The sequence below is a fragment of the Cupressus sempervirens genome, chromosome 11 (assembly GCF_028749045.1).
Source record: "Cupressus sempervirens isolate cs-2001-9-10 chromosome 11, ASM2874904v1, whole genome shotgun sequence".
Taxonomy (NCBI): Eukaryota; Viridiplantae; Streptophyta; class Pinopsida; order Cupressales; family Cupressaceae; genus Cupressus; species Cupressus sempervirens.
This window is the reverse complement of record NC_143128.1, coordinates 702,375,994-702,384,143: the sequence shown is the minus strand read 5'-3', so window position 1 is coordinate 702,384,143 and position 8,150 is coordinate 702,375,994. Positions and strand designations below refer to the sequence as shown.

Sequence of the window (8,150 nt, the reverse complement as noted above, 5' to 3'; positions counted from 1 at the left end):
GTTCAATGGTAGAATAAACCAATTTTACACTGTTCTTGGATATCTCAAGCTGAGTTGGACCTCTATGATACTTCTAAGACTATTGAGACTTCTTGGCATGGACGTCAGTCCTTATTTACCCCAAGTGTTTGATGCAGGAGCACCTTAGGTTCTTTGGAAATCTTGCATCAACCAAAAAAATATTTAATGTTATTTTTCCTATTTGTTGTTCAAGGAATGGCCCTTTCTATTCATGTTCTTTCTTTCCACATAATCGATTTATTAGTATGGACCAATTGTATGCATATTGCACCAGCCGTGTCAAAGAAGTTCTCGAATTGATAATAACCCCTCAAATTCCACTACAATCTGGCTGAAACAAGGATGCTAGGATCGAGCTCAGTCATCGCCCACTAAAGCTTATCCTGCTTAGTTGCACATAATCGAAGGTGTTGAACTTGGGGTTTCTCAAGAGTGACATGCATAAGGACAATCTGGGGAGCGTAGAGGGGCCAAACACGAGAAAATTGTTGCTCCACATGTCCTTGTCCACCAAACAATAGGAGAACCTTTTGTCAAAGCGAGATGTGGTTTGAGAAGGGAAAGAGAGAGCCCCACAACCGAGGCTAAGGAGCCTAGCTGCCCCAATGAAGAGCCCCTCATTGTCATGGCTCCACCCTAGCACTGCATTCCCCACCTTTTCCCCCATGAATGTCATCATCTCCCTTGCCACATCCCCCATCGTGATGACTTGTCCTTGTAAGAGACCTAGTATTCACAATAACTTTTGTTGTTTTTGCAGCCGCTGGAGTCCAACCTCTTGCATAAGGGAGCTACACACACCACTTTCTTGTATGTGGATGATGCTGAGTGGTTGACGATTGAATCTTTCTGTTGGTAACACCTAGAACAAGGCATGCACTACAACCATACTACATCACTTCCTATGTCCAACACCATGTAGTTGTATTAAGGAAAACTCTCCACTCCCACTCTTGTGCAGTACTCCCCATTCCCTAGATATTATTGAGCTACTAAATTCCCCACCCTTCCATACTTCTCTCTCATTAATTGGTGCCCCCACACCCCTCCTCAACACCACCACACCACCTACACCCATGCAAGAATATATGGATATCACTCTCACACTATCTTGCTTCAACCTCTCCCTCACCTTGTTTCTCACGCTCATGTTTGAAACTGTTGCCTACTAAATCTCTATGCACTATCTTCACCATGAAGTTAGAGTTGTCTTCCATGGCTTCTTCCTCTTCTTCCTCTTCCTCCCCTCCCACAATGGCATTCCTCTCCTCCCATACATTCTCTATGTCTGACTATTCATGTTTGGGCTTCACCTTCAATGCCACCTCAATAGCCAGAACCTGGACCTCCTTCTCCTTCTTGTCTAATATCTCATCTCTAGTCTCTTTGCTGACTCACACCAAACTTGTACCAAGTACAAACATAGAGACTACCAAAAAAAATGTAGGAAAGATAAGAGACCTTCCATAACTAGTCTCTCCTCTCCTCTCCTCTCCTTCCACAAATCTCTAGCTGTTAGGATTAAACCATAGATAGAAATAACATTTACAAGAAAATATAAACAATATCAGAAAATAATAGAGCACACAGGTAAAAACACAAGACACCAAGATTTAACTTGGTTCACCCAATCCCTAGGCTATGTCCACCAAATAGCAATTTTGATATTATTACAATCCAGTGATTACAACCTGATTACAATCCCTAATCCCTTATAGCACAATACCACTACAAGAACTAATTTTCACATCACAACAATGAAACAATCCCTAACCCTAAGCCTTTTTATACAATTATTTTTACCACTTTGGGGTTATAATTAATAATTACACGTAGACCCAAAATCTTGATAAAATAGAGCCCAAAAAAATTTGAAGTATGTACAGTAATTTCCTAATCAGTCGCCACAATCTAACAATCTCCCACTTAGGATCGATCAGGCTCCACACTAAACAAAAATCTCTCACTTGGATATTGATCCTGTAGTTATGTCGCTACTCCATGAGGCTCCCACTAGATCAAAAAACCCTGGACTATGTTGTTCTTTTATTCATGTTCAGTCTAGAAGACCAACCAAAACTGAAGAGGAGTTCAACTTTTCCCTAGTTACTACTTTTGTAAACATATCTACTGGATTTTCATCGGTATGTATCTTGTCCAACTTTAACTATCCATCATCCAAAATTGACGAAATGAAATAGTAGCACAACTATATGTGTTTTGTCTTTGAATGCAGAGCATAATTTTTTGCAAGATGTATGGCACTCTTGGTATCCGTAAAAAAATAATTATCCCTCTGAGGGTGTCCTAATTTTTCAGAGAAGAACTGAAGCCATATCATCTCCTTGGTTGCCTCTGTAGCAGCGACATACTCTACCTCTATAGTGGATAAAACATTAACCTTCTATAACCTAGAAACCCAGCCCATGACTGCCCCACCAATAGTAAAGACATAACCTATAGTACTCCACCTTGTATCAATATCCCTTGCCAAATTTGAGTCAAGATAGCCCTATAAATTAGTAGTAGAGCCCCCAAAGTGTAAACACTTACTAGATGTTCCTCTCAAATATCTGAGAATCTATTTGACTGCATTCCAATACTCAATTCCTAGATGACTCATATACCTGCTAATGACTCCCACTACATGTGCAATATCTGACCTCCTACATGTCATAGCATACATCAAGCTTCCTATAACTAAAGCATAGCATACCTTTGACATCTTCTCCTCTTCTTGTGTCTTGGGACACATCTCCTTAGTCAACTTCAAATGACCAGGTAAAGGTGTGCTAATAACTTTAGCATTCTCCATAGAGAAATGTTGCAACACCTTCTCAACATAATCAACCCGAGATAGCATCAATTCCCTGTTCTTCCTATCTCTACAAATCTTCATACCAAGGATTTTTTTTTGTTGCCCCCCAAATCCTTCATAGAAAATGCATGTTAGACCCAGCTACAAGCATATCATCAACATATAAACATAAAATAATGTAGCTATCATCACCCAACCTCTTAAAGTAAACAAAATGATTTGAATGACACCTACTATATCCATGCTCATGCATAAAACTATCAAATTTTAGATACCATTGCCTAGGTGCTTGTTTCAAGCCATATAAACTTTTCTTCAATTTGCACACTAAGTTCTCCTTACTTTTAACCTCAAATCTGTGTGGCTAAGCCATACATATCTCTTCATCCAAATCAATATGAAGGAAGGTTGTTTTAACATCAAGCTGCTCTAAATACAAATCTTCAGTAGCCACAATACTTAAAACAATATGGATAGAAGTCATCTTAACAACATGAGAAAATATCTCATCAAAATCAATGCCCTTTCTCCTGTGCAAATCCTTTTACAACTAACCTAACTTTAAATCTTTTCTTATCTCCATCCTCTTCTTTTAACCTGTAAACCCACTTATTATGTAAATCCCTTTTACTTGCAGACAACTTACATAAATCCTATGTCTTATTTTTCAACAAATAGTCCATTCATCTTTCGTTGCAGACTCCCACTGAATCTTAGTATCCACCTGCACAGCTTCATCATAACATTCAGGTTCACCAGCATCTATTAGTAAAATAGAATACAAAGAGGAAGAAAATCTTTCTGGAAGTCTAATTATTCTTGTTGACAATCTAAAATTCACTGGTGTGTGTGGTATTTTTTGTTGTAGTTGTTGCAAATCATGAGGAATGGCTTGAACATCATCTTTTGGATTATCATCCAACACTACATAATCATCTTCTTTCTTCTCATGTTGCTGCAACAAATCTTTATACAACACTTTCTCATTGAATATGACATCCTGGCTTTTTACAATTTTATGATTTTCAAAATCCCAAAGCCTATAACCAAATTTAATAATGCCATATCCAAAAAATACACAGTTCTTTGACTTAGCTTCCAGCTTGGTTCTATTTTCAGAATCTATGTGAACAAATGCTTCACCACCGAAGGTTTTGAGAAAAGAATAACTCACCTTCTTACTAGTCCATGCTTCTTCTGGAATACCACAACCCAAAGGAGTAGAGGGATCTCTATTAATCAAATATACAACATTTTTGATAGCCTTTGCCCACATGTGTAAGGGTAACCCAGCATGCAACCTCATGTTCCTTGCATGCTCCATTATAGTCATGTTCATACATTCAGCCACTCTAATTTCTTGTGGAGTCCTTACAATAGTTTTCTATCTATGAATACCATTAGTGTAGCAATAATCTTCAAATTCATGACTACAATACTCACCATCATTATCAAATCAGACAAATTTTAATTTCTTACTAGTCTAATTTTAACCAAGCATTTCCATTTCTTAAAATTTTGAAATACATCAGATTTCTACCTAAGGAAATAAACCCATAATTTTCTAGTTGCATCATCAATGAATGTAACATAATAATGAGAGCCACCAAGGGAAGATTCTTGAGCCGGTCCCCATACATCGGTATGCACGAGCTCTAATTTCTCCTTTCTATTTTCCTTCCTAGTCTTTACGAAACTCACTCTCTTTTGTTTTCCATACACACAACTTTTACAAAAATCCATATTAACACATTTCAGACTTGGTAAAACTTTCTTTGAATGAAGTACTTTCATACCTTTCTCACTCATGTGCCCAAGTTTATAGTGCCACAACATTGTATCAGAATCTATAGTAGTTATTTGTTCTCCCTGGTTAGCTGCAACAATTGTTTCTGAACATTCATTTTTCTCTGAAATAATTAAAGTAGAAGGAACAAAATGACCTATACAAAGATATAAGGTTCCTACTTTCACACCTTTTGCTACTACAAGGGAACCTTTTGAAACTTTCCTATTTTTATCATTAAAAGTAACCACACAACCCTCATCACCGAGTTGCGCTACTAAAATTAAATTCCTACTCAGCCTTGGAACATGTCTTACCTCATGTAGTTGCCAATGATTTCCATTCTGCAACTTAATCTTAGCTTTTCCCTTTCCAAAATTTTGACAAGGTTTATTATCCCCCAAATAAACAAGTCCAAAATCCCCTTAGACATAATCAATGAAATAACCTTTATGAGGTGTAGCATGAAATGAAGCACCAGAATCTAAAACTCATGAATCGTCAACACTTTCTAAAGACAAAAGAAAAGCATCCTCTTTGGATTTGTTACTTACCAAATTTGCCTCCTTGTCTCCATCTGGTTTATTTCCTTCATTTTTCTTTCAAGTCCAAAAATCTTTCTTCTTATGTCTGGTTTCCCACAGTACCAGTAGTCATTTGGTTCTCTCGATTGAGACCTCCTCCTCTTTGCTTTCCTCTTGATTTTCCACAATTTTTGGAATTACTTTCTCTTAGTCGTTCTACTTCGACTTTGTGTGTTCAAAGCACTTCCTGATGTAGATCCACTTGAGGTTTTCCTAAGCGTTTCCTCACTCAAAATGACACTGATCACATCATCATATTTTAGGGTACTAGATCTTGGAACATAATTACTTACAGCCATTACTACGCCATTCCAACTTTTAGGCAAAGAACACAAAATCAAGAAAGCCCTAATTTCTTCATCAAAATTGATACCCATAGAAGCTAACTAACTATTAATAGTAATAAACTCATTTAAATGATCTATAATAGATCCACCTTCTACCATTTTCATATTAAATAAATGCTTCATGAGAAATACCTTGTTTAAAGCAGAGGGCCTTTCATACAATTTCGCTAGGGTTTGCATTAATTCTTCAATCGGCTTCGCTTTTGTAATATTAAATGCCACCAATCGTGCCAAGCATAATTGAATGCTTCAAAGTGCCTTTTTGTCCTAAAGATCCCAGTCGTCATTTGACATAGATCCTTGATTCTGGGTTTTGCCTTCCAACGGCTTCCATAAATCCTTTTGATAAAGATAGTCTTCCATTTGCATCTACCATAACTGAAATTTCTTCCCATTAAACCTATCAACCCTCAACTTACCCTCATTTGCCATCGCTTCCACTCAATTGTGAGACTCCCACTCAATCATGAGACTTTCTTGCAAATGATAACTAAAAGAACAACCTTGCTCTGATACCACTTGTTAGGATTAAAACACAGAAAAAAATAACAATTACATGAAAATATAAAAAATATTAGAAAATAATATATCACATAGAAAAGAACACAAGACACCAAGATTTAACGTGGTTCACCCAATCCCTGGTCTACGTCCACCAAACAACAAGTCCGATATCATTATGATCTAGTGATTACAATTTGATTACAATTTGTAATCCCTTACAACTCAATACCATCGCAAGAACCAATTTTCGCATCACAAGATTGAAACAATCCCTAACCCTAAGCCCTTTTATACAAGTATTTTTACCACTTTAGGGTTATAGTTAATAATTACATGCTGGCCAAAAATCTCGATAAAATAGGGCCCAAAAATATTTTTTTCAAGGGGATGCCCTGAGCCCTAAAGAATTTATGAAGTACGTACAGTACTTTCCTAATCAGTCACCACAATCTAACACTAGCAATGAGACAACTACTCCCCTGCCTTCCCTTCCTCTCTTCCTCAACCTTTGTCATTGCCTTGATACTCCTGCCACCATTATTAACCCACACTGCATGTGGAAATTGAATCAAGGAGTGGAAACTAGAGAGGAGAAATAAAGAAATAGAGATAGTGGCTTACAAGAAACGTAGGCCATGGGCATAACGAGGGCATAGTAAGTAACAAGAAAAAATGTAAAAGTGAATGTGAATGTGAATGTGAATGTTAAATTTTTCTATTTTGATTTCATCTGGAACAATGCCCATTTTGACATGAACTGCATGAGATGTGATAATTAAAAATGCTCTTTTTTTGTTACATTTGTAATTCCATGGGAAGGAGAAGCTCACAATAATCTCTGTTGATAAGATCTGATTTCATGGGTTTCTAGCTTGAGATCTTCGATATGAGTGATTTAAATCACACTGGTTTTACTGTCTTATTTGACATACACTTCTATATTATTTTTTCTACTTGTCTTCTTATGGTGTTTATTGAGTAGTTTTTATGGCATTATGTCTTGCTCTATATCATTATTGTTGCAAGTCCAAAGGCTATTGTTTTATGGACTATTTGATTAGGAGCATCTTCCTTTAATAAATGCTCACCTTATCTAAACAATGGAAAAGAGTACTTGTAGTTTTAAGTTGCTTTATCATATGTTGCTACAATTCCTTTTTGCAAATTTATAATGATTATGAATTTTGTCATTGCCTAGGCTGTAGATGTATTTTTTTGTGTGATTTGCCCTTAATTTGTATAGGTCAATTGATAATAATAATAAAAATGAGTAAAGGGTGTCTTGAATTGTAAAATATGATGCATAAGTTTTGATTTTTTATTTTGATAGTTTTTAATTCCACATCTTGAATCATGTAAGTCATTATGTTGTTTTAATTATATAACATGGAATTCATTGAATTTATCTAATATGATGACAAATGAATCTATGGATTGTGACTCATCCTCAAAGGTGATTCATAATCGGATTGGGATAAGACAATTTAATGAGTAGAATTTATGTAAAGATTGGTGGATTTCTAGTATATCTAACACACTCTAATTAAAATTAGTCTAAATGATTATAAATATAGTCAAGACCTAGGTTCTATAAATATTTTTCCATGCAATTGTCTTTGATTTGTATACCTGTCATTTTTATAGTGATAAAAAACTTGAGTAAGAGGTGACTTGAATTTTAAAATATCATGCATAAGTCCTAATTTTTGACTCGGGTTTTTTTATTCCACATTTTGAATCATGTAACTCATTATGTTGTTTTAATTATATATTATGGAAGTCATTTTGGTCAATGTCATACTTATGCATTTTATCTAATATGGTGAAAAATAAGTTTATTGATTGTAACTAAATTCTCAAAGATGAGATTCATAATTGAATTGGGATAAGATAATGTAATGAGTAGAATGTATGTAAGGATTGGTAGATTTCTAGTACATCTAACACACTCTAATAAAAATTAGTCTTAACGATTATAAATTTGGTCATGGTCTAGGTTCGATATATTCTTTTCTATGCAATTGTCTAAAATTTGTTTAGGTCATTTTACCAAAAAAAAAAAGTAAAAAGTGACTTGAATTTTAAAATAT

General features: G+C 35.6%; 1 pseudogene; it reads right to left on the bottom strand.

The window, feature by feature from the left end:
* Window positions 1-226: 226 nt before the first annotated feature.
* Window positions 227-5,508, bottom strand: LOC149531625 (aspartyl protease family protein 2 pseudogene; annotated as a pseudogene).
* Window positions 5,509-8,150: the final 2,642 nt, after the last annotated feature.